We start from the raw sequence: 27,870 nt of genomic DNA, 5'->3' as shown, positions 1-27,870 counted from the left end.
ATTAGAGACATGCTCTGTCGAAAGATATTAGGAAGTTGCATTGATCCTGAATTCTTAAGAAGAGAAAAAGACCTACAGATCAGAAAGTAGGCCTTAAGAGGACCCGGGAAACCTTAGCCTGATCATGTTCTTTCCCCCTTAACAAACTTTGTGATAGTAGGCTGGAAAGAGAAGGCCAGGGCCTGCCAGCATTTCTGGGAAGGAGGAAAATTCCACACTCCTTCAATTAGGCAGCATTTGCATTCTCTCTATAGGATCTCCTACACCTTTTGTAAGGTAGAAGAAATGTGTTTAGCAGAAATCCATCAGGGCTCAGAAAGCAGAGCAGCCTGATTGGAGTGCAATGATTTTGTCTTTTAGCTACTTTTATACTTGGGTTGCAGGAGGGACCCTTTGTCCATTAACCGCAGAGCAGTCTCCATGTCCATGAAACTTTTACCTAACCCAAAGGATCTCATATTTTAGTGATGGTTGCACAATTTTGTGAATATACAAAACCCAGTGAGTTGAATTATATGGGTGAATTATATGGAATGTGAGTTATATCTCAAGAAACTTATCATAAAAAATTTTAGTGTGTGTAGTGGCAGCTAAGAAACAGGTTCTTGAGTCTCAGCCCAAAGGGCAGAATCTCTAGATGCTGAGTCCAGGCAACTGTTGTTCAAACAAACATATCAAGGGGCGCTTGGGTGGCTCAGTCGGTTAAGTGTCTGACTTTGGCTCAGGTCATAAACTCATGGTTCATGAGTTTGAGCTCTGCATCAGGCTCTGTGCTGACAGCTGAGAACCTAGGGCTGCTTCGGATTCTGTCTCCCTCTGTCTCTGTCCTTCCCCTGCTAGCTCTCTCTCTCTCTCTCAAAAACAAACATTCAATGTTTATTTAAAATGTATACCTTTTTTTCTTTATGCAGCACAAAAAGAAAATGCACAATTTAACACATTTCCCCCCAGTTCTCTGTGGCAGTTTTTGTCTAAAAACTGGGTTCATATAAATCAGCCATGGGGAGCATATGTGAGTGTGTGTGCATATGCATGTGTGTGTGTTAAGAGAAAGAAAGAGGAGACACAATACTGTGTCTCCACGTGTTTGTGGAGAGAATGGAATGCTATTTTAATGTGAAAGTACAAACTAGGATCATTTATTAATTTGTATGTGAACTATTAAAAGAAAGTAACATGTATTGGGTAATTAATATGCTGTAAGTCTACTTGCCTCCTGTCACCAACCCATCCATCCCCTCATTTCTTAAAGACATGCTTTGGCTCACCACCTGCTTCTCTCACACCCCACTATGTGAAATAATGCCCCTTTGAATATCTAAAGCCTCTCAATTCCTTGTTCATATGTGTATTAACCTTTACCTCCACCCCATTTTAGATATCCACCCCAAGGGCAATGTCATCACACTGACTTTGAAATTTATTCTGCAGATCCCACTGACCACAGCTCTCTCAGTTTGACACCAGGGAATTCTGCAAGCATCTGGTCAACCCATTCATTTCTTTACTTCCTTTCTGGAAAACCAGAGATTTTATGTTTATATCTTCAGCCCCTACCCTTATCAATTCCCAGTCTTCTGGCCCCATTGTCCTTTTGGTGAAGGCATCTAACAGAATCTCCACTCAAGCAATCTGGCATTTCCCTTCTCTTTGTCTACTGCGGGCCAGCACCTCTCTGCAGCCCTCTCTACAACCTCATCTTGGTTTCAGGGCTGCCTGGAAGCCTTCCAACTCCTTGAGAGTTTTCCCATTTCATCAAAACTTTAGACACGGTAACTTGGGCATGAGACTAAGGAGATGAACTTCCTTCTTTATAGAGAAAATTGCAGCATTTTTCATGGAAATGTCTTCAACTTATTATTTCCAATTCTATAAAATTAACTCTCTCAGAACACCTCTTTTGCTACAGTAAGATAGGCATGTCTCTCTTTTACTTAAAGCAGACATTTCTAGCACTCTTCACGTATCTTTGTCCTCTTCCTCTCTTCTGACTCATTCATATTTTCAGTAAAACATACCAAATCTTCTGTCTTAAAATAGAAACAAAACAAAAAAGGCTTTCTTATCCCTAGGTGCTCTTTAGTCTTCAATCTGAATCAGTGCTTTCATTTAGTTGTTCAAATTAGAGGCTTTGGAGTCATCATTTATTTCTTCCTTTTTCTTATCCTCTATATCCAACTGATAGGGAGGCCCTGCCAAACCCATTTCCTCAGTATCTCTTTGTTTATTAAATTGTATCCATTTCTAATGCAAAGGCTCTAAATCAGTTTTGTTCAACAGAAATATAATGTGAGTCCAATGTGTAAAATTTTCAGCTTTCCAGTACCACAGAATTAGAAAGAAATAATGAAATTAATTTTAATAATACATTTTATTTCATCCAGTATATTAAAATTATTATCATTTCAACATGTAGTTACGATTAAAAATCATCAATGAGATATTTTACCGTCTGGCTTTGGATTAGCCGCATTTTAACACATATGTCACTAATGGCTGCCATATTGGATAGTGCAGCGCTAGGTCATCATTTCTTGCCTGAGTCCATCACTTCTTTGAGGATGCCGGAAGGAAACTTCCAGTGGTTTTCTTGCTTCTTGTTGGGACCCCTTCCCATATGTTCTGTACACAACAGCCAGAATAACTTTTCTAAAAATTAAATCTCATGTTGTTTTCCTGTGTAGAGCTCTTCATGGTTTCTCGCAGATCTCTGTGCATTTATGATGTTTACAAGCCTTGCCTATTTTCCAGTTTCAACTCTTCCTTTTCATGTTCTACAATACAGCGTATACCCTCCCCACTAAATTAATTTTTATTCCTTAAATCAACTACGACCTTGACTTCTAGGTTATCGCATATTCCGTGTCTTCAGCTTAGAATGCTCTTCATCCTCCAATCCTAACTCAGCCCCAGTAGGCTAACTGCTGTTCATACTTCACACATCCCCAGAAACCTGCCTTCATCTCCTAGAACTGGATTATGGGTTCTTCCTGTGTGTTCACATGCAACTCTTCATTTCTCCCACCATATCCTTTATTACACTATTGATACTGTCTTTATATTTGGCAGCCTCCCCTAAGTACAGTCAGAATAGGGACAGCACTAACTTGGTCATTTTTTTTTTTTTTATCCCTAGCTCTGAACATAGTGCATAGCATATGGTAGGTGATCAGTAGATGTTCACTGAATAAATGAATGAGTAAATGAATAAATGTAATCTTTTTTAGTACCAGAAAGAAAAAGGAGAACATTTCCGATTTGTAAATTCTCCTGTGGTTTAAAAGTATTTGTGTCTCTGGTCTTTTCTTGATTCCTTGGACCTCCACTAATTTCCAGATGAATTTGCTTCAAAAGAAATCACTTATTTAAAGTAAGTATTAAAAGGTAAAGAGCATGGAAACCTCCTTTACTAGAAGAAAGACAGGAAAACTTCCCACAGAGAATAACGATGAATTGCATAGCATATATTAGAAGAATTAACACTCAAGTTTGCAGTGAAATAACTGTTATTAATGTTAACAGATGACTTCCTTGTCACTAAATCTAATGGACATTTTATTTTTATTTATTTATTTGTTTATTTAATTTCTATTTATTTTTGAGAGAGACAGACACAGACGGAACATGAGTGGGGAGGGGCAAAGAGAGAGGGAGACACAGAAACCATGGATACGGGGCTCAAACTAACAAACTGCAAGATCATGATCTGAGCTGGAGTTGGATGCTCAACTGACTGAGCCACTCGGGCCCCCCTCGAATGGGCATTTTATTTTTTTATTTTTTTTTTATTATTTTTTTTTAATGTTTTATTTTTATTTCTAGGAGGGAGAGAGAGAGAGACAGACAGCGTGAGCAGGGGAGGGCCAGAGAGAGAGGGAGCCACAGACCGAAACAGGCTCCAGGCTCTGAGCTGGCAGCCAGCACAGAGCCCGACGCGGGGCTCGAACCCACGAACCGCGAGATCATGACCCAAGCGAAAGTCGGACGCCCAACCGACCAAGCCACCCAGGCGCCCCACAAATGGGCATTTTAAATCTTCGAGAGAGCTTACCTGATTTCAGAGGTGACAGTATTTTATAACTTACCTCCCTTTCAAAACGTTCTTTTCCTAACGAGATCCCCGAAACCTTATTCCTCTATTTTTCCTTCTGTCTCCCTGTCTGTCCCCTTTCATTCTCCTTTCAGTCCTTGCCTACTAGAGTTCCTGCAAGCTAGAGCTTCAGTCCCCTTTGTATCATTCTCTGCTCTCTGCCTAATTAGTCCCATCAAGTCCCTGACTTTATTTTCTCTATACTAGGTGTTTCTCAAGTATATATTTCAGCGCCAAACCTCTCGCCTCCAAATCCAGCATCTAACTATCTACTCAAGATCTCCCTTTGGAGAGGTGACTGTACCTCAAATTGAACAAAATAACAATAGAATTAATGACCACCTATAAAATTCACTCTCCCTCCAATGTATTCTGTTTTATTGAATGACACTACATGCACATAACTGCTCAAGCCAGAGCCCTGGGAGTTATCTTAGACACCTTCTTCTCTCATAACCCTTATTTCCAATATCTCCCTAAGTCAAGCAACACTTAGTGAATTAATGTTAGGAATATTTTACATTTGTGAACATACAGAGTTCTTAAAATACATATACATTACATATTATCATTATTATATATAATATTGATATTATATATTATATATTTATATAATATATTTTATAATATTTTTATATTGTATTTATTATATATGTTTATTATATATATAAATTTTTTTGCAGAGGTATGGAGTTTTTTCTGGGTAATCCACACAACATTTATTTAAATGCTCTTAAAGGTAGAAGATTTTTATTATCCTTCCTGCCCTTTTGTACATCAGGGGAAAACTTAGTTTCCCAAGTGAGGTTAAGGGCAATGTCATAGTTGACATCTTCTTCATTAGTCAAGAGGGACCAGAAATGTGAACATTTTGGATACCACTTAACACTTATATCCTATTTCTCATTTTTGAAAAGAGTTTGTAACATAATAACACAAGTTTAGAATTGAAGGGGGGGCAGCATGAAGTACAGTCTTTGGAAGCTAAACCTCTGAATCTAGGTGGAAAGCTATGGCTTTTCTTAATTTACCTCTTAATCAGTTAAGGATAGTTAAAATACCCAGAAACTACTGAGAAAGAATATTTCATTTTGTTGTAATTGCCTTCATCTCCATTTCCCTTTTGGTGATAAATCAGCAAGGAAATTCTATATCCTTTCTTCACCTAGAACTAATAAAAAAGATCGCTGGTCGCCATTCACCTTGTCTGAGTCCAACCTTATTGGCAGGGCACTGAAAGCGGTGTTACAACACTAGTGTTGTGTTCACAACTCTGCCTCTCATCAAACTCGGTCTCTTTGGGTCACAGGGACAACATATGTCTGTCTATATGCTTACCTATGTCCTAGAAAGAATGATTCTTTTTAGTCACTGGGATTTAGGTTCTATTGTGAGAAAGAGAGGTTCCAAATAAAGTAGACTCAACATGCAGACAATGTATTTGTCTCTCCCAAAGGTCTAGCGGCAGAGAGCACAGGGTGACTACCCAGCTGTTAGGGTTCCCAGCTGCTCCCATCTTTCCAGGTGTGGACTTGATGTTTACCCTTCACTTTTCTCCAACCCTCACTTAGCTAGAGTGAGCCGTGAGGGTAAGGTCTGGCTAAAAGGATGTGAGGGGAAATAAGGTTTGTTCACAACTCCAGGCGTGTGTCCCGAAAAGAGGAAGCATATCCTTCATGCTACTGCTTGGGAGGGTAGGAAATGTCATTGTTTCTAGTGTTCATAGGTCCAGCTAAAAGTCAGAACATTTATTATAGAAAGGAGAGGAGCAGTCTTTCGCACATGCATAGAAACCATTTATTCAGTCTAGGGATACAGATTAAAGGGTGAGATAAGCTTGGCTTGACTTCTGCTTTCAATATCTGTACCTGTGTGAACTTGAGCAAATTCAAATGTTCTTGTTTGTTGCTTCCTTCAATACTCCATGCAAAACTCCACTATAGAATTCATCGGGTGTCATTGCAATTTATATTTGTGTTCCCCTGTGCTTCATTTAGTGCCTAGCACATAGCTTGCACTTTCTGTTCTTGTAACAGTTGTTGGAGACAATAGATCCCCTATCTGTGTGACAGCGATGTGCTTCTTTCCTTCTACCGTATTCATTGTTTTCGTCCTCCACTTTCACTCTTTTGTGTACCGTCTCTTTTCTTTTCGGGTTAGTTATGCAGTCTGCGTGTAGAACGCCCCTCTGGCACATTAATCCCATTCCGCTGTTAACACGTTCCATTCCCTTATAACCCTCCATCCCCCTACTTTTTAAAACCTTATTAAGATATAATTTATAAATCATAAAATTCACACACTTTAACTGTACAATTAAGTAATTTTTGGTAGTTTTACTGAGTTGTATAACTATCGTCATGGTCCAATTTTAGAATGTTTCAGAATATCTTCATTACCCCAGTAGAATCCCTCGTGCCCATTTACTCTTAAAGACCATTTTTTAGAAAAAAGAAAAAAAAATAGGTTCCCACTTGAAATTGTAAGCCAGCATGTATTATATACCTATTGAGAACTTAGTGACTGCCAGTGCTGTGGAGAATTTGTATAGAATAAAATACAATACCTAATCTTAAGGGGAGAGCTAGTTGGCAAGATCAGACCTCCAAAGCCACCATAAAGAAGTATGTATCCTATTTCCAGCTTTTGTGAATCGGCCAGTACTCTAAGACTACAAAACTTATCATGAACAGATCATCTGAATTTGGAAAAATCTCTCAGACCCCATACAGATATTTTTTTCTCCTTCCAGTTTTAAAACACCCTTTCTTAAACTGACTGACCATTGATAGTTTCCAGAAGCATGGGCTTTTTCTAACATCTCTTCTCTAAATGTCATCTTAAATATGTACCTCCTTCTGTTTCCATCTATTTGTAACCAGAATCTAAATTATAGAATTTGCATCTTTCCAAGTAGGATCTAACTTGCTGTTCAATAAATACTTCTAATCCTAAATGCAAATTATGGCCACTGTAATTTTTCACTTTGGGATACTTATTGAAAAGAGTAGTGTTTATTAATTTTCTCTGAATTAAATGTAACCAGTAGCTATTTTGGCCTTCAGGTTGATATTAGTGATAATTAACTGTGGTGATGAAGAATTACTAATAGTTATGATCCTGAGGAGTAAAATAATGTATTTCAAAGAGCTCCCTGTACCTTTAGGTGTTGAGGAAAGCAATCCAGTCTTTCTTTTCATCCAAGGAGACACAGGCACTGGGCATTCCCGGGTGCCAAGTGCAGATTACTCTCTCCCCACACTTTACTGTTCTCTCGAGCTTTTCTAATGGCTAGCAGATCAGCAGAGATACTTCATCTAGAGGAGACAGGATATGTTTGGTTAAAAAATGCTTGTTTTGGCACTTGAGCACCTGCCTTCACCAGTTTTAGTTTATTTATTTTGAGAGACAGAGAGCACGAGCAAATGGGGGAAGGGCAGAGAGAGAGGGTGAGAGAAAAGTCCCAAGCAGGCTCTGCAAGGTCAGCGCAGAGCCTGACAAGAGGCTCAAACCCATGAACCATACAGATCATGACCTGAGCTGAAGTCAGACACTTAACCGACTGAGCCACCGAGGAGCCCCAACCACCAGTTTTAGTTTAGATGAAGGAAAATAGAAAAGAGAACCTGGAACGAGTCAGCTTCTTTTCATCCTCTACCAACACTAATTCCCAAGTGTGGGGACCTCTGAGCTAGGAGTCCTCTGTTTTCAGAACTGCGATAGGCTCTGCTGCTCATAAGACGATGGGTGGAGAACTTGAGAAAGGATGAACTCGAACGCTGTGGTTTTCTACTTTGGTGGCATGTGGGGACACCTGGGGAGCCTTTTAAAAATGTTCAGTGACCACCTTCAGAATGGTTAAATCAGTATATTTGGAAATGGGATTCAAGCATCAGAATTTTTTTTTCTAAAGCTTGTGGAGTACTTCCAATATGCAGCCAAGGTCAAGAACTACTGAGCTAATAATAGACCTCTCGTTTTTTCCCTCTAGTTTCATTGAGATACACTTTATATATAACATTGTATCAGTTTAAGGTGTACAACATAATGGTTTGGTATATGTATGTATTGCAAAGTTACTAAAAGAGTTTAGTTAAAAACCGTCACTGGTCATCTCTTGTTGACATGCAAATAGCCCTCAAGCAGCAGCCTCCAGGCTTGGCTGCTCCTTGGAATCACCTGACATTTAAAAAAATGTTTACTTATTTAAATTCAAGTTAGTTAACATACAGTATAGTCTTGGCTTCAGGAGTAGAACCCAGTGATTCATCACTTACCTATAACACCCAGTGCCAATCACCCATGTAGCCCATCCCCCACCCAGTTCCCCTTCGGCAACCCTGTTTTTGTATGGAAGAGTCTCTCATTGTTTGCTTCTCTCTCTGTTTTTATCTGATTTTTCCTTTCCTTCCCCTATGTTCATCTGTTGTGTTTCCTAAATTGCACATGAGTGAGATCATATGATATTTGTCTTTCTCTGACTGACTTATTTCACTTAGCATAATACCCTGTAGTTTTATCCACATTGTTGCTAATGGCAAGATTTCACTATTTTTGATCACCAAATAGTATTCCATTATATATATATATATATATATATATATATATATATATATACCATGTCTTCTTTATCCATTTATCAGTTGGTGGACATCTGGGCTCTTTCCTTATTTTGGCTATTGTCGATAGTGCTGTTATAAACATTGGAGTGCATGTGCCCCTTCAAATCAGCATTTTGTATACTTTGGATAAATACCTACTAGTGCAATTGCTGGGTCAGAGGGTAGCTCTATTTTTAGTTCTTTGAGGAACCTCCATACTGTTTCCAGAGTGGGTGCATCAGTTTGTATTCCCATCAACAGTGCAAAAGCTTTCTCCTTTCTCCACATCCTCACCAGCATCTGCTATTTCCTGAGTTGTTAGTGGAATCTCATTGTGCTTTTGATTTGTATTTCCCTGATAATGAGTGATGTTGAGAGTTTTCACGTGTCTGTTAGCCATCTGGATGTCTTCTTTGGAAAAGTGTCTGTTCATGTCTTCTGGCCATTTCTTCACTGGATTATTTGTTTTTTGGGTGTTGGGTTTGATAAAGTATTTAGAGATTTTAGATACTAACCCTTTACCCGTTATGCCATTTGCAAATATCTTCTCCCATTCCATCTTTGCCTTTAATTTTGTTGTTTCCTTTGCTGTGGAGAAAGAAGCTTTTTATCTTGATGAGGTCCCATAGTTCATTTTTGTTTTTATTTCCCTTGCCTCTGGAGACATGTCTAGTAAGACGTTGCTGTGGCCAAGGTCACAGAGGTTGCTGACTATGTTCTCCTGTGGGATTTGGATGGTTTCCTGTCTCACATGTAGGTCTTTCATCCATTTTGAATTTATTTTTGTGTATCGAATCGCCTGAGACTTTAAAAAGGTACTGATGCCTGGACCCATTCCTAGAGATTCTGATTTAATTGGCTTGGGGATGGGTTCTAGCAAGCATTAGCGGTTTTCAAAGGGCCTGCCAGTAATTCTACCGTGCAGTCAGGAGGAAGAACTGCTGCTCTCGCACTGGAAATAGACATTTTTTGCTCATAGCCAGCTCTGAGGGGAACTCATGCTGTACCTGCTGGACAGAGTGCCAGGAGTTCCAGCAAGAATGTGCAAGGGAAGGTGTAAGCACAGGAAGAGAGAAACATCACCTGCTTCAAAGTGAGGGCCTGTGGTCAATCCTTGTGCATGGTGTGTGTGTGTGTGTGTGTGTGTGTGTGTGTGTGTGTGTGTGTCAAAGAAAGGGAGACTGAGAAGGGCAAAATTGTCCCCAGCCATGAGAAATGGGAGGGTAGAAGATAGAACTGAGGTTTTTATAAATATATATACTCTATAATTTTGGACATTTGGCCAGCGTGTCTTCATCTGTGAGCAGAGTTGGTGCAGTTTTACTTGCATAAAGAATAGATGTGATCCAAGATTTCCTGAAAAGGCTCCTGAATCTACAAATGTGCCTCCTGTTGAACCTTTCCCATCAACCCCCGGGGCTGAAAAAGTCCGCTAAGTTAGAGCCTTTCTTTTGGGTTAAGGCAAGCCAGTAAATCAATGGGATATCCCTTGTTGGCTTTCGAATTTAGCTTCATTTTTGTTATCAAATGCACTTAGCTAGGCCGGGGCGTGGTAGGAGATGAGTGAGCCCTCTCTGGGCTTAGCTCTGAAACTTCAGAATTGCCTGAGAAAGAAGGGAGTTGTCCCCAGAAAGGGAGTTTCCTCAGGTGCCGGAGAAATAAGCCCTAATTTGAGGGACGGGGACTAAAGAGAATGGCCAGGTAAGGTCACCAGAGGCCAAAGTACTTCCTTCACGACAGACAAACTCATCGCTGCCGTTGTTATTTGCCCTGGTGAAAACCTTGAGGGGCGGGCAATGGCTTTATCCCTGTTTCCCAATTCAGAGTCAACTGAGCATGTTCATCTTTTCGTGCCTCAGGATGGAATCCAGGGTTTGGTTTGGAACTGTTCTGGCCTCGAGTAGGGCTGTCCCCTGACGTGGTTTGTTGTTTGTGTTTTTTCGGACATTCTGTATTATTGTATTAGATCAGCATGCGGCTTGTTTTAGTTAAAGACAAAATCTGATTGCGAGCCATTATTTGTTTAAGTTACTGTAAGCAAACACAGTGATTTATTTATTTGTAATCTAAGAGTTGCTTATGAAGCTTGTGGTTTACTCAGAAACTTCACTCCGCACTGCCCACCATTCCATTTATGAGGGGTACTTTGCTGCAGCTGAAGGATGTCGCGCTTCGAGGCCCTCCCTGTGCTCTCCGCGGGGTCTGCCTTACAGGTGGGCTGGGAGGGATAGCGATCCAGCGCCCCCCCCCACCCCCCCAGCTCTCTCCCCACCTCCCATCCGGGCTCCTGAGACTCCTGCCACCCCGCCATCTCTTGCCTGGGGTGGCGTCAGTTTAAACTGCACCCGAAGGGTCAAACACACATCATTCTCCTAGAATGCAAGTTAGCTCATTGTATTATCTAGCCCTCAAACAACTGGAGAGAAACCATTTCCGAGGCAACAGGACCCAAACACATTTCTTCATTTGGGGCTGGGAGTGCAATCCGTGGTTAGGGAGGGGAGGTGTGCAGTGACTTACTTTACTGTCTCAACATATTCGTCAGATGGGTCCAAGGTGTCAAAATATGAAACAGAGGAAAAAAAATCCATCTTGAGCAGGCTCCCCATCCCGACTTTATCATCCTTTATATATAATTACGCTACAAAGAGGGTGGCGGTGTCATTTTCATTCTTTCAGTGTGGTCCCCATGGAAAAGATGAGCATGTTGTGAAATCGTCTACACCTCCAAGAGTTTGGCGTAGTAACCCCTACTAACCCAGTTTATGGAGAGTTGGCCTGAAAAGGTCGTTTTCTTAGGTGGGTGGGGAGAGGTAAGGCCCCGCGGTTTTCGAGCGCGCACGGAGGGTCCCCAGCGCTCTACTCCCGGGTGTAGGCGGGCACCAGGGAGACGCCGGCGGCGCGGGCCACTCGCTGGGCCCCAGGTTACGACTTCCAGTACCGCGGCGAGCCGGCGGCCAAGCGGCGGCGCCCTCTCGGCCCGGCGCCTGCGCGGTAAGCCCGCGGAGGCGCTCCGCCAGGGCCGCGCGGCGCACGACCGTCCCGCCCCCGCCGGCGCGGCGGGGCGCCCAGTCCCCCTGCTGCGAGCTCGCGGCGCGGGCGGGGTGCGCGGCAGCTGGTCCTCTCGGGGTGGCAGAGCGCGGGCTGCACCGGGGCCCGAAGCGCGGGGGGCGCAGCCTCAGCCGGCGGCGGGAAGGGTGGAAGCGTGCGGCCTGGGCGCTCACCGAAGCGAGGCCGTGGGACCTTACGAATTTGACCAGCGCCAAAGTGACTGAATGAATACCTTTACCAGAAAAGGGTTTCTCGGCTGGGGGATGTAGCTCAGTGGTAGAGCGCGCGCTTCGCATGTGTGAGGTCCCGGGTTCAATCCCCGGCATCTCCAAACAGCCGCTGTCACTTTTGTTTTCCCAGCATAGAACACTACGTGTAGATCTTTTGTTCACATACGTTAGGGCTAGGGCGTCCAAGAACAATCTAAAAGTGAGGCCGAGAAATACAGCGAAGCCCAGGGGAGACAGCCTTTTATGTTGTAAGCAAAAGTGAAACCGGAAATTACCCTTAGATATGTCATTCCTTATTTGCATAAAACCAGTTTTTGGGTATTGTTACTGAACTTGCTCTGGGAGTCTAACATACACAGATAAAAAGTAAACTGAAAAGTGAGGTTGCATTGGCCGGGAATCGAACCCGGGCCTCCCGCGTGGCAGGCGAGAATTCTACCACTGAACCACCAATGCTCCCGGGAGGAGGTGCTTTCCACATTTTAATAGAAGAGATATTTCCATGTGTGTAATGATTGTCTTGTTTGTAATTATGTTTATGTATTCAATACTATTACGTATTCAATACTAAATAAAGCAGTGGAATCTGTAATTAAATAATTATCATAAAATATTGGGAAAACATTCAGATTTACAAAAAATCCTATCATATTAACTTCTGTTGAACTTTATAAAGTGGTTCTTCTGAAGCTTATCTCGGTGAAGCAGGCAAATGGAACTTTTGTTATGTGTGTACAGGATTACACAATTACCTAGTTGTATCTTCAGACCTTTAGACACTTTATAACAACCCCTCCCTATTTTTCTTCTGTTATCTTAGCTCTTCAGACAAATACGTGATGATAATTGTTAGCAAAAGGGGATAAGGATGAGAGACCTGTAAAAGGAGCTAGGACCCTGATCCAAATTATAAGAGTGAATTAGAACTCTGTGATCTGATTTTTAAGCATTGGTGTTTCTAGCCAAATGACCTAAATTCTCTACACTGCTCCTTCTTTTACTGTGAATGACTTGATCATGGGACCCTTTTGAGCACTAATCCTATGAATCAGAGCCTTTACCAGCAGTTTCCATAGAAAGTAAAATTGCAAACCATGCAACAAAAATATATGAGGGGGAGAAATTAAAGTGAAGGAAAAACGTTTATGGAAATGAATCTAAATATAAGATAGAAGGCCCTAGATTTAGATAAGTCCAGATAAATAAAGGCTCCACTTTATCTGTGGGAGGGAATTTCCCAATCATTTGCAGGATCTTTGATAGTGAAGGAAGGTTTGGTGGGTGGGGGTGATAGGAGAAAATAACAGTAGGGGCGGAGCAGTGACTATATGCTGGACTACCTAAGACTATTACACATGGACTTGAACCCAGTGAGGTAGGTATTATAATTATGTCAACTTTAACACTTGAGGGAATTCAGACTCTTAGAAGCACAATTGGAACACATGTAGTATCATGTTTAATCTCTGCTTGCTTAGCCACAGCCCTGTTCTGCCTAGAACAGAATAAGTCACTGTGTATTTGCACCAGAAATATGGCATGCGCCTCAGGATATTATATATCAAGAATAGTAGAGTGAGAGTTAGAGAAAATCATAAAAGAATGACTAATATAAGAAATTCTACATTAAGATGTATTTTTAAGAACATTTTAGTATGTGGATACAGAGCAAAATTTGAAGATAAGTACATTATGAAATTATGAGACATAAAAGACTGAAGAGATTAGGGACTCAGTAAATTGAAACTGCAATCCTAAGTAACCCTTGGAAGAATGCAGTCAAATCATTTTACCTCTGACAATGAAGTTCTTTAAAATGAGAGAACTAGAACTGGAGAGAGGTGGTTTTTACATTGCATCCTGAAGGGCTCTCATTTTCCGGAAGAGCCTCAAGGCCATTGGCTGGTGGGGCCCCACCTTCTTTGCCCAGCCCTCTCACTTCCACCAGACCTTTTTTTTTTTTTTTTTTTAAGATTTTATTTTTAAGTAACCTCTGTACCCAAGGTGGGTTTGGAACTCACAACCCTGAGTTCAAGAGTCAAGGGCTCCAGTGACTGAGCCAGCCAGCCCTCCCCACCCCCAAAATCAGGCCATTTTTAAACTGTCCTATTTATTTGCATTTATTTGATGGGTTACACGTCTGAAATAAAAGATTTTGAAAAGTCCTGAACTAAATGACCTACGCTCCTTCAAACTCCAGAATGTTCTAGTTCAACATTTAAAACAGTCTAAAAAACTCTCAGCACAAGAAACACTATCAAAAGTATAAAGAGAAAGAAGGATCAAACAAGAAGTACAGCCTAATGACAAACAATATTAGTGGCCTATCTAAGGGTGTATTACATCCTTTTTCTTACTGGAAGTCCACATGAGTCTGCCTAGCCCTAGGAGCAGATGTGGTGCAGGAAGCCAGTTACTCCATTTTCCTTTCCAAAGATTGGTCTCGGGTGGCTTTGTGACCCCTCCTGCCAAAGACAGGGATGGTAGACACAGCTAGGGGCTTCTGGGAAAGATGGTATGGAAGGTCTCTTTTGCCTTTTCTTTCCTGCTTGTAACACTGCCATGTGAGGTATATAATACTTGGAGCTGCTCCAGCCATTTTGTGACTTGAAGAAAAACTGAGGATGACCCAGAAGAAAGAGACACTTCAGCGTCATGGGGTTTTCTCCATCCAGACTTAGGTAAGGAAACTAAAGATCTTCATTGTTTAAGCCCCTTTGTGGTGGGCACTTTGGTACACAAAGCATTCAGGGTGTGTATGTGTGCATGTGTGTGTGTTTAGCAGTTCACTTGTTTCTGATAGAAGTCTGGTACAAATATTCTCTTCTGTGGAGAATTGATACGTTGAGATTTGGGTGAGGCTAACTTTCCCCCTCATCTTTGTTTCTCTGTCACAGTGGTTAAGTATGTTAAACAGATCTAGCCGAATATTTCCCCTTGTCACTGTTTTTTAAAAAAATTTTAAAGCTTATTTATTTATTTTGAGAGAGAGAACAGGGAAGGGACAGAGAGAGAGGGAGAGAGAATCCCAAGCAGGGTCTGCATCATCAGTGTGGAGCGTGCGGGGTTTGAACTCACCAACTGTGAGATCATGACCTGAGCCCAAATCAAGAATCAGATGCTTAACCAACTGGGCCACCCAGGCACCCCATCTTGTCACTGTGTTTAATTTAGAGATGGGTATGTGGCCATAAGAGGAACAGTCAGAACTTTCCAGAACTTACCAGAACTTTCTTCCCAGAGCTATAAGCAAAGACCATCTTTCTGCTGGGGTGAGCAAACAGGTTGAATGTATAGCTAGGTTTGTTGATGCCATCTTGCTTGAGAGAGAGAGAGAGAGAGAGATAGAGACAGAGAGAGACATCCCAAATATGACACTGAGCTCCTAAAAGCAACCATGCCTAACTAGAACGAATTCTAGATTTTGTGTTTATGTGAATCAGTAAGTTGTCTTTGGAAAATAAGTTATCTTTTTAAAAAATTTTTTAAATTTTTTATTTATTTCTGAGAGAGAGAGAGAGAGAGAGCACGTGAGCAGGGGAGAGTCAGAGAGAGAGAGGGAGACACAGAATCTGAAACAGGCTCCAGGTTTTGAGCTGGCTGTCAGCACAGAGCCCAACGCGGGGCTCAAACCCATGAACCTCTAGATCATGACCTGAGCCGAAGTTGGAAGTTTAACCAACTGAGCCACCCAGGCACCCCTAAGTTATCTTTTTTTAACATCACTTTGAGTAGTATTTATATTGCTTGCATCGAAACAACAAAGACTGAGAAACAATTTACCCAATTTACCCAAAACATAGTAAATTTAGAGAACTCATTACCCTAATATGTGATATAGACTGAAAATATGAAAGTTTAAGAAAAATGTAAAGAAATGTATCTGTGGTAGAATAATGAAAAGACTGTTAAGACCATGAAAAAGTGTAGGACCTATTCCAAGTTGTTTGGAATGAGAGTAATTCAATAGCAAGGAAAGCCACTGATGATTTTTTGAGCAAGAGAAGAATCAAAGCTTTAAATTTTTTTAAATGTTGATTTATTTTTGAAAGAGAGACACAGAGCATGAGTAGAGGATGGACCAAGAGAGAGGGAGACACAGAATCTGAAACAGGCTCCAGGGTCTGAGCTGTCAGCACCAGAGCCCAACATTGGGGCTGGAATTCACAAATTGGGGCTTGAACTCAGGAACAAACAGGGCCTTGAACTCATGAACCGTGAGATCATGACCTGAGCTGAAGTCAGACGCTTAACAGACTGAGCCAACCAGGTGTCCCAGAATCAAAGCATTTGAAGGGGTCATCTGGCAACAATGGGCCAGCGATGTAGGAGTAAGAGAAACCAAAAGTCAGGAAATTCGTTCAGGAGGTGATTACAGTGTAACGGGAGAGGCAGTGAGGTTCTGATCTAGGAGGAAGGCTGTTGCTTGAGGCTCACGGCCAGGTAGAAGGAGCGGGAAGAAGAAATCTAGTTGAAGTGACTGGGAGAATAGTGGTATCATGTAGGAAAGCCCGGCAGAAAAATGAATGGAAGGAAAAGGTGGAGTAAAGCCTTTACTTCCTGAAACAGACTTGGAGGTGAGTCGGGTGAGATGCGTCCTGGGCAGTTGACATCTAGCTCTGGAGAAATCAAGGCTACAGACGTGGAGTTGGGGGCAACAGCACAGAAATAAAAGGTAAGCATTTGAAAGTGGAGGAAGTCACAGAGAGGAGAGCTGAAGGCCGGGCCGTGAGAAGGTCTGTTTTAGGGAGTGGTAGAGTTGAGGAGCCAGAGGGAGAGAAGCAGGGGGGTGGGTCGTCATGGAGTCTGTGGTGACAGGGCTTCTCCAGGCAGGCAGAACTTCCTCTTGCTAATGCTAACATCAGGATGCATGTCGCATCACGACACATACGTGTATTGTTGCGTTTCAGCGCAGTGCTCTGTGTGACTCCTGTTTCACATCCGAGGGGCTGCGGAGGCAGGGACTTCATCGTTGGTACGGTTAGGCATGGAAAGATCACGAGATTGCCAAGAGCACCCTGTGGGCAGCACCCACTAACACTTTTCTAGTCTGCTGAGCAGTGACGCTCCGAGGAGTGGCCCTTCCTGAGGCTGGCAGAGAGGGCAAAGCCAGGCGTGCCATGAAACGTTACACAGTTGTTTCTCTTAGGAAACCTGTCATCCGGACAGCCCACTGGGGCAGGCAGGGGCTCGTGATTTGCATCATAGCACTTGGAGGTCTTGCTCAAGGCACCCTAGTCCCTGGCTGGTGTTGGCTCACCGTAGAAATGTGGCCGGGCTTATATCATCTGAAGAAAACAAACCATTAAGAAACAGAAATAGTTCATATAATACATAGCCACCAAAGCAGTGCTTTCTTTTTTTTTTTTTTTTTTTAACTTGTGAGTGATTGTATTGATTTAATACACACAGCTTATTTCTGTCCCAGGTTACAAACTAGCCCTGGGGAAATGGTGGAGCCAGTCATTTGGATTGCCCTTTACTGGCTGGGAATTAAATCATTACTTATTCCATTTTAGAATCACAAGTAGTACCCCAAGGCCTACTTTCCTAAGGATTAAAATCAAGGCATGGAAATGAAGAATCCAGGTGTAATTCTCAGATGCATGCAGATGTTGAGAATGCGGCAATTTTTCCTGGAAGGCTGTCACTGCAAAATCGGCCTGGTCGTGATCCGCTCATTCCTAGTCCTGCAGCGTGTCCAATGAGTCAACAAGTCGGATTTGCCTCTTCTGAAACAGCACTGAATCTTGCTCTTCCTGCTCAGGCCCATCACTCCTGACTACTGCAGATCCGAATCAGCTCACCCCCTGGGTTACCTGGGACACCCCTGCTTTCCTTTGCCACCATTACCCCAGTTGCTGCTAGTTGAATTTTCTCTTTCCTTCTCCTATCCCTTCCCTCCCTCCTTCCCCTACTTCTTCTTTCGTCCTTCCATCTTCTGCTTCTAATTTCCTTCATTTTTGGAAATTTAATCATTTTTATTGCAGTTCAAAAAAGGACTTAATTTCAAATGCATAGAGTCTTCAGGGTGGAGGATATACGGATGTGAATTCTTTATCCTTCTCTGGACACTCATTTCTGGTGCAGCATTTATTCAAACCCTTGAGCTGTGGCACATGGTCACCTACTATCTAATCGAAGTATATATCTTTTTTTCATAAGTAACCCATGCACATGGTGCAGAATACAAAAGACATAAGAGTATGCATTAAAAAGTTTCTCTTCATCCCACCCTTCACCCCTTACCCCCCTTTTCTAGGTTCCATACCTCAGAGGTGACCCACTGACATCAGTTTCTTGTGTTTCCCTGCACAGAAATCGTATGTAGATACAAATTGCACTTAGCTTTTATGCACAAATGGTACACGCCACATCTACTGTTGTGATCATTGCCTTTTCTTTCTTCTTTCTCTTTTTTTCAAAGACAGATATCGAAAAATATTTTTCTTCTGTACGAGTGGAGCTACCTCTTTCTTTTTGATAGTTCTATATTCCTATCTAACTGCACTTTACTGGCTAAAAATTAAAACATTATTTATTCTATCTCACAATCACAAATAGTGCCCCAGGCCAGGTCTCCTAAAGATTTAGAATCAAGGCATGGAAATGAAGAATCCAGCTCTAATGCTAAAATGTATGAGGATGATGAAAATGTCCATTGCATGAAGGTACTGTAATTACCTTAACCAGTTCCTTAGCAGAGGACATTTAGTCGTCTGATCTTTTGCTAGTGGAAACAACAAATCTTTGAATAAATATCTTTGAATATCTTTGAATAAATGCCGTTTTGCTCATTTACAAAGTAGCTGCAGGATAAATTCTTAGAAGTGCGACTGCTAAGTCCAAGAGTGAGTGCATTTAAAATTTTGATACATAGTATGGAGTTATTCCCAGGACAGGTCTCTATTTTTTTTTTTTTTTTTTGAGAGAGAGAGAGAGAATGAGAGAGAGAGAAGGAGAGAGAGAGAGAGAAAGAGAGAGAGAGAGAGAATGTGCACTTGCGCACAAGTGGGAGGGGGCATAAAGAGACAGGGACAGAGGATCTGAAGCGGGCTCTGTGATCACAGCAGACAGCCCTATGTGGGGCTCCTATGAGCTCATGGAACCATGAGATCATAGCCTGAACCAAAGGTAGATGCTTAACCAACTGAGTCACCCAGGCGCCCCAAGAGGTCTCTATTTTTTTAAACATTGTTTTCATTTTATCACTCTTTTGCTCAGAAACTTCAGTAGATCCTAATTCCAACCACATTTAAAAAATTTTTTTAAATGTTTTATTTGTTTCTGAGAGACAGAGAGCGAGAGAGACACCGTGAGCAAGGGAGCTGAGACACAGAATCTGAAGCAGGCTCCAGGCTCTGGCCTAGCTGTCAGGGCAGAGCCCGTCGCCGGGCTCTAACCCACGAACCATGAGATCATGACCTGAGCTGAAGTCCAACGCTTTACTGACTGAGCCACCCAGGCGCCCCCCAACCACATTTTTTAAACATTACTAGATTCAGGACAAGCTTCACAGATGTGCACCCTGTACGTTTGCAAAGTCTTGCACTTAGCTGAATGCTTAGCTGTCATCCTGTTGTAATTCTTAATTTTTGAACAAGGGGCTCTGCATTTTCATCTGGCAGTAAGATTATGTAGCCAGTCCTAGCTGATTCTCCAGACTCGCCAGCTCCCAGGGCCATTTTACCTGTGGCAATCATATACTCTTGCTGGCCTCTGTCATGCACAAAACACAGCATGCTTGTTCCTCACGATGATGGCTTTGTTCAGGTTGCTTTCTCCACTCTGTACATTTCCCTTCTCTGTGCATGTTTCCAACGGTAGTTTCAATTTTAGCTCCATTTGGGGATCCCAGTTCAACTATTCCAGTCATCTTGTATTTTCCTTTACAAGGAAAGATCCAAAGCTCTGCCTCGTCTACCCTGCACCTTGCTGCTTATCAGTTCTGATTCTGTCCCTCAAAATCCCTTTCATAGTAGAAGAGTCACTTATTTTCTCTGGGCCTCAGTTTCCTTGGTTCTAAAGTGAAGATTTTGTTCTAGATCACCAAGATGCTTCTCAGGAATAATCATCTGTGAACTTCTTATATTGCTTTGAAAGATGCTGAGTTTGAGGTTTTAGATAAGATAATACAAGTTTGACTAGGTGAAAACACATAGTTGGATTCTAAGAGAGGTCATAGCAGAGTAAAAGGGCTTTAGATTATAGAGTTTGGATGGAGAAAGCATTTTCTCATGAAAAATTTTAAAAGTTGCTAAAGAAATTCAAGTTAAAAAAGGAGATATATGTTTAGACCCACCAGACTAGACAACATGATAAAGCTGCACCGTGCTGAATATGGGCAGAGACATGGGGGCATTTGCCCCTGTGCACCACCAGCGGGCTTGTAGATGGGAGCAGCCATTTCAGAGAGCAGCTGGTACGATTTGGACACATTACATTTGCGTATAAACCATGAACTCGTATTTCCATTTGGGAAATTAAGTTAATTCTTATGTAGGTCAAATAAATAATTTCTTATAGTAGTCAATAAAAGGACTTGTACTAGAATATTCATTGCATGTTATTTGTGGAAGCAACTCAAGTGTTCTGTAGGAGAGTGGATAGATTGGGGTGCCTGAGTAGCTCAGTTGGCTGAGCATCTGACTTCGGCTCAGGTCATGATATTCACAGTTAATGGGTTCGAGACCCACATCGGCCTCTGTGCTGACAGCTCAGAGCCTGGAGCCTGCTTCAGATTCTGTGTCTCTCTCACCCACCCCTCATACTCTGTCTCTGACTCTCTCTCTTGAAAGTAAATAAACATTAAAAAAATTTAAAGGAGAGTGGACAGATAAATGGTAATGATGCACACCATGACTTGTATGAAGCATGTAGAAGGAGTGGGCTAAGATGTATCACAGAGTAGAGAACAAACTGAGGGTTGCTGGAAGGGAGGAAGGTGGGGGGTGGGCTAAATGAGTGATGGACATTAAGGAGGACACTTGTTGGACACTGGGTCTTATATATAAGAGATGAATTCCTGGGTTCTACTCCTGAAGCCAAGACTACACTGTATGTTAACTAACATGAATTTAAATTTAAAAAAGAAAAGAAAAGAAAAAGCGAAGAACAACATGGATGCTGTCAGAAACATGGTACCTAGTGAATAATATAAGCTACAAAATGAGATATGGCAGTATAATTTACATACCTTTTAAACAGTGAACTCAGGGACACCTGGGTGGCTCAGTCAGTAAAGCGTTGGACTTCAGCTCAGGTCATGATCACAGAGTTCATGGGTTTGAGCCCCGCGTCTGGCTCTGTGCTGAGAGCCAGCTCAGAGCCTGGAGCCTGTTTCAGATTCTGTCTCCCTCTCTCTCTGACCCTCCCCTACTTATGCTGTCTCTCTCTCTCAGAAATAAATAAGACATTAAAAAAGATAATAAAACAGTGAACTCAAACAATACATGTTTTGCAAGGTCACATATTAAAAAAAGATGTATGTTAAGCACGATATGGTGATGGCTTCTAGTGAGGCAAAGGGAACAGGATAGGGATGTGGGGGTAAGAGTGAATAAATAAAAGAACAAAGATGTATGGCCCGGTGATAATAGTGGGTCAGGAACAGAGAAGTACGATTAACTCAATTTTAGACAAATGTGCTCCTCCAACTCACAAAATGATGAAAAGTAAAAAATAAGGCATAAAAATTGAAAATGCAAACAACACAGAAAAGTATAAAATCAAAAGTCAAATTCTTCTGCCATTCTAGTATATTTTTCTTCCTCATTTTCTGGAATTAGTCCTTAAAATTTTTAGCCATTAATAATTTCTTGTTTAAACTATCTTTCTCTACTGCATTTGAACACAGGCAGGTCTACCCTTTAATAATGACAGTCTTCCATGGTACAGAGACATAGCATAATTTAATCAATCCCTTATTGATGGGCCCTGTTCACTAGAATGTTTCTCTTTTTCTTATTGATTTTTCAGAGCATTTGTATATTAACAAACCTTATTTGGATTTTCACTTACTGAGCTCCTGCAATATTTCTAGCCCCTATCAAAATTTAGCCCTTAAATACTGATTATTTGTGTTTTTACTGTTACTCCTAACTTCCTAATCCATTATATTTGTGGTCAGAAAAACTTTTATATAGTTGTTTTCTTAGCTTTCATGATTGTGTTTCAGCCATCCCTATCACAATATTGGATATAAAGTCAGTGTTCAGAATAAAAAATTCTGGTTTTAAAAATTGTTGGGGTACCTGGGTGGCTCAGTTGGTTAAGCATCTGACTTCGGCTCAGGTCGTGATCTCATGGTTCATGGGTTAAAGCCCACCTAAGGCTCTGTGCTGACAGCCAGCTCAGAGCCTAGAGCCTGCTTTAGATTCTGTGTCTCCCTCTCTCTCTGACCCTCCCCTGCTCACGCTGTCTCTCTTTCTCTCTCTCAGAAATAAATAAAACATTAAAAATTTAAATAAAAAAATTGTTATGTGTATTTATTTTGGCACAGAGAGAGAGAGAGAGCACAAGCAAGGGAGGGACAGAGAGAGAGAGAGAGAGAGAGAGAGAAAGAAAATCCCAGGCAGGCCCTACACTGTCAATGCAGAGTCTGATGCAGGGCTCAATCCCAAAAACCACAAGACCATGACCTGAACTGAAGTCAAGAGCCGGACGCTTAACCAACTGAACCACCTGGGTGCCCCCGTGTTCAGATATACTGATTGACATTAGGAGTTGTATATGCAAAATAACCTATCAAGAATCATCAATATATGTTGAATAGTAATCAATATTCTTTGAAAAAATCCAACTGAGGTCTGGAAATACTTAAAAACAATCTCTCTCTCTTTCTCTCTCCTTCCCCCTCCCCCCCACTTCTCTTTCTCATATCCTGGAATAATAGAACTTAGCATAGTATATACCATTGCAAAATTACCCCATTATAATAGAAAACGTGTAACTCTTGGTATAATTTATGTATCAGATGCTGTTATATGTTTAATTGTTTCCCCCAAAATTCATATGTGGAAATACTAACCCCTGGTACCTGTGAATGTGACCTTTTTTGGTCTTTTTTAAAAATAGGGTCTTTGGAGGTGATTGGGATGAGGTCATAGGGAGGGCCCTAATCCAGTAAGACCGGGTCCTTATGAAAAGGGGAGATTTGGACACAGAAACACACACACACACACACACACACACACACACGTGTCTGTATGAAGAGGAAGGCAGGGATGGGACAATGCTTCCACAAGCCAGGAACACTGAAGATTGCTAGCAAACCTCCAGAAGCTAAGAAAAAAGCATAAAACAGACTCTCCCTCACAACCCTCCTAAGGACCAATCCTACCAATGCCTTGTCTTGGACTTCTAACCTCCAGAACTGTGAAACAATACATTTCTGTTGTTCAAGCCGTACAATTTGTAGTACTCTGTTGCTGTAGTCCTCGCAAATGAAAACATCAGGTTATCAGGAAGAAGAAACTCAGCAGTTAAAATACTTTTAATTTTTTTTAACTCGACAGAAACCAGTATATATGTTTACTAATAATAACAGTAACTTCATTCTCAATATGCATTCCTGCCTTAATAGGCCCCTAAGATTTAAGCAACATAAAGCTATACCAAACAGTAATCTGACACCAGAAACTCAAGAAACTATTCAACATAAATAAGAAGGAAAGAAAACTGAATTGCACAAATAAACTCTTCTACAAAGGTAACATCTTGGCTACCAAAGGTTTAATTTAAGGAGGCTTCCTAAAAGTACTTAAATAATTTACCCAAATACTGGTTCTATAAAGAAATTACAGTGTAGCTTCTTTAGGAAGACTTGTAGATGACAAAATAATTGACAACCACTTTTGTAGGAAGAACTTTCTCTTCAGACAAGTTTTTAGAATAATTCCCAATCTCAATGTTTCTAGTGCTATTTTTATGATTATTTTAGGGGTTAGACACATTAAATATAGTTCATGGTCATGAAAGTTGGCAAAGATAGCCATAAAACTAGGAGGACACGGAACTTTAAGGGAGAGAATGAAATGCTTTTCTTTTCACTTTCAATCATGTAAATATCATTGCAAAATCTATACATTTGTTTTGTCAAATGCTTTGTTTATTAATCACCCTAGCTTTGCGGATTTTCTGATTTGCTCTTAAATGTACTGTGTTCTTTTATAAATGTGACTCAGGTTCCCACACGCCCCTTCCGCTATGCATGCACAAGCACACACACTTACACATACACATACATTTACTTGCTTTCCCTTCAAATGGAAACATGAAGGAGAAATCTCACAGCGATGTGTGAGAATGAGGCCACACACCCTTGAGTGTATGTTTTATATAGATTTGTATTTTAAACCATTTAAATATACTCAAATAATAATATTTAATAAGAAATAATGAAGAAAGCAAACCCTAAAATGTGAATGTAAACAGAAATCAGGGAACCTAACCATGTATAAAACAACCACACATACACGACAGAATGAACTCAAATAACAACCAAACACAGGACTTTGACTATATATTCTTTGTGACAGGTATTCTAAGAGAAAAAAAATATCTGGCTTTTACGTGGTAGATATGTCATTAATAGTGTTATCAATGAATTGATTCTGAAACTTTTTTATGTATTGTAAGATAGTGCAAATGAGTAATATATTGATGTTTTGTGGTATTAAGTTTCTCACTTTGGAGAGGGAGATAAAAATATAGATTGGGGGAATCTGAGAAAAACTCTGTTACTGAATTTGAACTGGAGAGTATCACTAAAAATCATGATTTGAAAAAAGGTTTTCCCTTAGTTTTGTCAACAGAAGGGACAATAACATATTTAATTGTATTAAAAAAATTCTACATATATTCTCCATGCTTACCAACATCCATCAGATTATAACCTGGCTTCCCTTACATTTTGAGCGTAAGAAGAAAATGCTCCGTTCATGTATACATAACAACACTGATGAAAGAAAACGGTGTAGTTCGAATTGAAACCAAATAATTGTTGTTCTGTTTAAAATATGTGTGACTCAGAATCATGGTTTTATTCTGATGTACCAACGAACGAAGTTTCTGAGCTTGTAAAATTGAGGACCAGACCCTGAGCCATGTTAAACTAATCAAGGGAAATGCCCTCAGAAAGCATGTAGCCTGATTTTGATCTTGAGACCCATCTCCATGAACTTCAAACTAATGACTAATAATTAGACACTAAATTAAAGACAGTCAGATGAGTGTGTTTTTAAAAATAACCTGTATTGTTTTTATTTATCAGAAAATGAATATATGTAGAATTTTTTATATACAGATAAGAAAAACCTCAAAGTTAAAAATTACCTCTAGTGATAATTAACTCATCTTTGTCTCACAACAACCTAGTGAGGTCAGAACTACTGTTATGCCTATTTAATAGAGTTTAAAACTAAGGCAGAAAGAGTAAGTAACCCACTATGGCTCACATAGATAGTAAATGACAAAATGTGCACTTCCCCCACACCACATGGGTCCCTTAATCCCTTCTTTCATACAGTCGTCTGATCTTAAATTCAGATGCTATTGGTACCAGTTTATGAAATACCTAATGTTTTCATTTTTGCAATGTATGTATCATTCCATTATAGAAAATGAAAAGGGTCCATGGGCCATGCCTCCTTTTCCTTGGATGAGCTGTACATAGCTGAAGTGTGCCTCTCTCTTCCAAAGCGAGTGTTTCCAACTCCTTCCCGGAGACACACTTTTTTTTCTTTTGATGTATTACTAGCATTGCTAAAGTTACAGGTGATTATAGCTCTTCTGCTCCTCACGTAGGAGATCATTTTTGCTGCCTGTAATACAACTTCCTTATTAAAACCCATTGGATGGCCAGGTGGTTGTTTCTAGTTTACATTGGAACATAACATGTGTGCTCAATAATGTGAATGGGCAAGCAAAACCTCCCTGACTGGGGCAAATTCTCTTCCAAAACTAGAGAGTCACAACTAGAGAGTCCTACTAGTGTAGGAGATCATAGAAAGACCTGATTTTCCTCTGTTCAAACCAGCCCACCCAGAGCCCACCCTGCTGGTACTGGCACTCCAAGGGCTGTCTGCTCCCAAATTCTGGCTTGTTGTGTGTGTGTGTTCTGTTGTTTGTTCTTCCCTGTGGCCCCTAGACTTGTTCCCAGAAATTATTCCCAGCTTCTTTGCTTCCTGGTACACCCTTTTTTGGGGGTACTTATTTCCTTTAACCCAATACTCCCTAGGCTCAGTTCACCTCAGTTTCTGAGACCCTAGAATGGACACCATTGGCCTAGAAAATAGGACTAAGGCAATGTTTTATATAACTTAATGCCCCCCTCAGCATTTTGTAAAGTTAGTTTTCTTTAAGTATGTGGACAAATCCATCTTTTGAGCTGTTTGCACATGCCTTGAGCTTTTTACAGGATTGTGTTGTCCTAGCAGTAAAGGTGTCGAACTGGGCAAGAGATCTTAATAGAAACTGATAGGTTTAACTTTGGTTGGACACTAAGAACCTATAACACATTTGTCTTTATTTTTTATTTACACTCATTTACTGCAAGAGGTAGTATGGCAAAGTCACAGACCATTTGACGTTGTTTTGGTCCTTAGCATTCATGGCCATGTTATCTTGAGTTTATGCTTAAAAGGTTAATATTGCTCTCGGTTACTTAGAGACCTCTTCGCTCTTCCCCTTTCCCTATTAGATAAACACAATATTTAGCCAAAAAGGATATGACACTGGTGGAAGGAATATTCCATTTGGTCAATTAACTGAACGTCTAACAGACAAATTTCCAATTTAATGTGACTTTCTTTCCACTTAAGACTGATATTATAGAGGAAAAATAATAAGGTTGAAGAAGATAAGTAAAAATGCATATAGTACTTTTAAGAATGGAGTCTTTATTCAGTTTGAACTGATAAGAAAATAATTACCATAAACTGGAACACTTCTAGTTAAGAGAAGGGGAAAAGAGGGCTAAAGTAACATGCTTAAGATCCTTCAAAAAGTAAGTGGAAGGTTGGATTCTGAACCCTGAGCTTATATTCTTGACAACTTGGTCTATAGCACACCCATAACAGATTTACACTGATTTGTACAACTTTCCAGTCATATCAAATTCTGTATATTAAAGAAGATAGCAATGGATATTTCTAGCAGTTTTTCCTTTAGCACCAAGTAACTGAAAGACATCAAGTTAACATGATGTCTTTTACTATGACCTGAAGGGCCACTGAACCTGAAGTTGTTCCTCAGAAGGGCAGGAGTTCCAAGTGTAATTGCCATATTCTGACTCCACGATCCTGCATTATCGAACCAACACACAGTATAAAAATCACAGTTATAATGTTTGAATGATTGGTAAGAATTCTTCCTATAACATCTTTCATAGGCTTAAGGAATACTTTGCCTGTCCAGAAAAGCCAAGCCCATCAGCTACTAAGTAGTTTGCTTGGCTCGGTTTGCCATCCTGAGTGAAGGTGCTTGCCCGAGTCAGTTGAGAACACTGGGAATCACCAGAGACTTCCTTTAGCAGAGCTGAGTAATAAAGACGTAAGCTTTATCAGTCAGCCTTAGAAAGTCCTGCTGGCAGCTCTCTGAAACCCTTGTGGTTGTGGCATGGTATCAAGGTTAAGAGCACAGGACCTGGGCAGGCTACCCGGGTTCAAATCCCATCTCCATCTCTAGCTCTGTAGACTTACACAGGGCATTTCTGTTTCCTTCTTAGTTGCTTCCTTGATAAAATTGTATGTGGGATTGTTCCAAGGGTCAAATGGGCTAATGCATATAAAACTTCCACAATGTCCGGCATATAATAAGCTTAGCACCATAAATGTTAGCTATTAATACTAATAAATGAGAATCAATATTGCAAAATCTGTTTCTCACCAGTATAAAG

The 27,870-nt window shown here is 40.8% G+C and overlaps 1 protein-coding gene and 2 non-coding genes across 4 annotated transcripts in view; 2 read left to right on the top strand and 1 right to left on the bottom strand.

Moving 5' to 3' along the window:
• The window catches only part of GPD2 (glycerol-3-phosphate dehydrogenase 2), a 225,550-nt gene that overhangs the window by 37,342 nt on the left and 160,338 nt on the right, over positions 1-27,870 (top strand). The gene's annotated exons all lie outside the window — the stretch shown is intronic.
• Positions 12,002-12,073, top strand: TRNAA-CGC. Its single transcript has one exon. It is a non-coding gene; the product is annotated as a tRNA-Ala (tRNA).
• Positions 12,358-12,428, bottom strand: TRNAG-GCC. The gene has a single exon. It is a non-coding gene; the product is annotated as a tRNA-Gly (tRNA).

The sequence above is a fragment of the Hyaena hyaena genome, unplaced genomic scaffold (genome assembly GCF_003009895.1).
Source record: "Hyaena hyaena isolate Hyena2069 unplaced genomic scaffold, ASM300989v1 scaffold_436, whole genome shotgun sequence".
NCBI lineage: Eukaryota > Metazoa > Chordata > Mammalia > Carnivora > Hyaenidae > Hyaena > Hyaena hyaena.
Note: the sequence above shows the minus strand (reverse complement) of the source record. Positions and strands in the feature narration are given on the sequence as shown.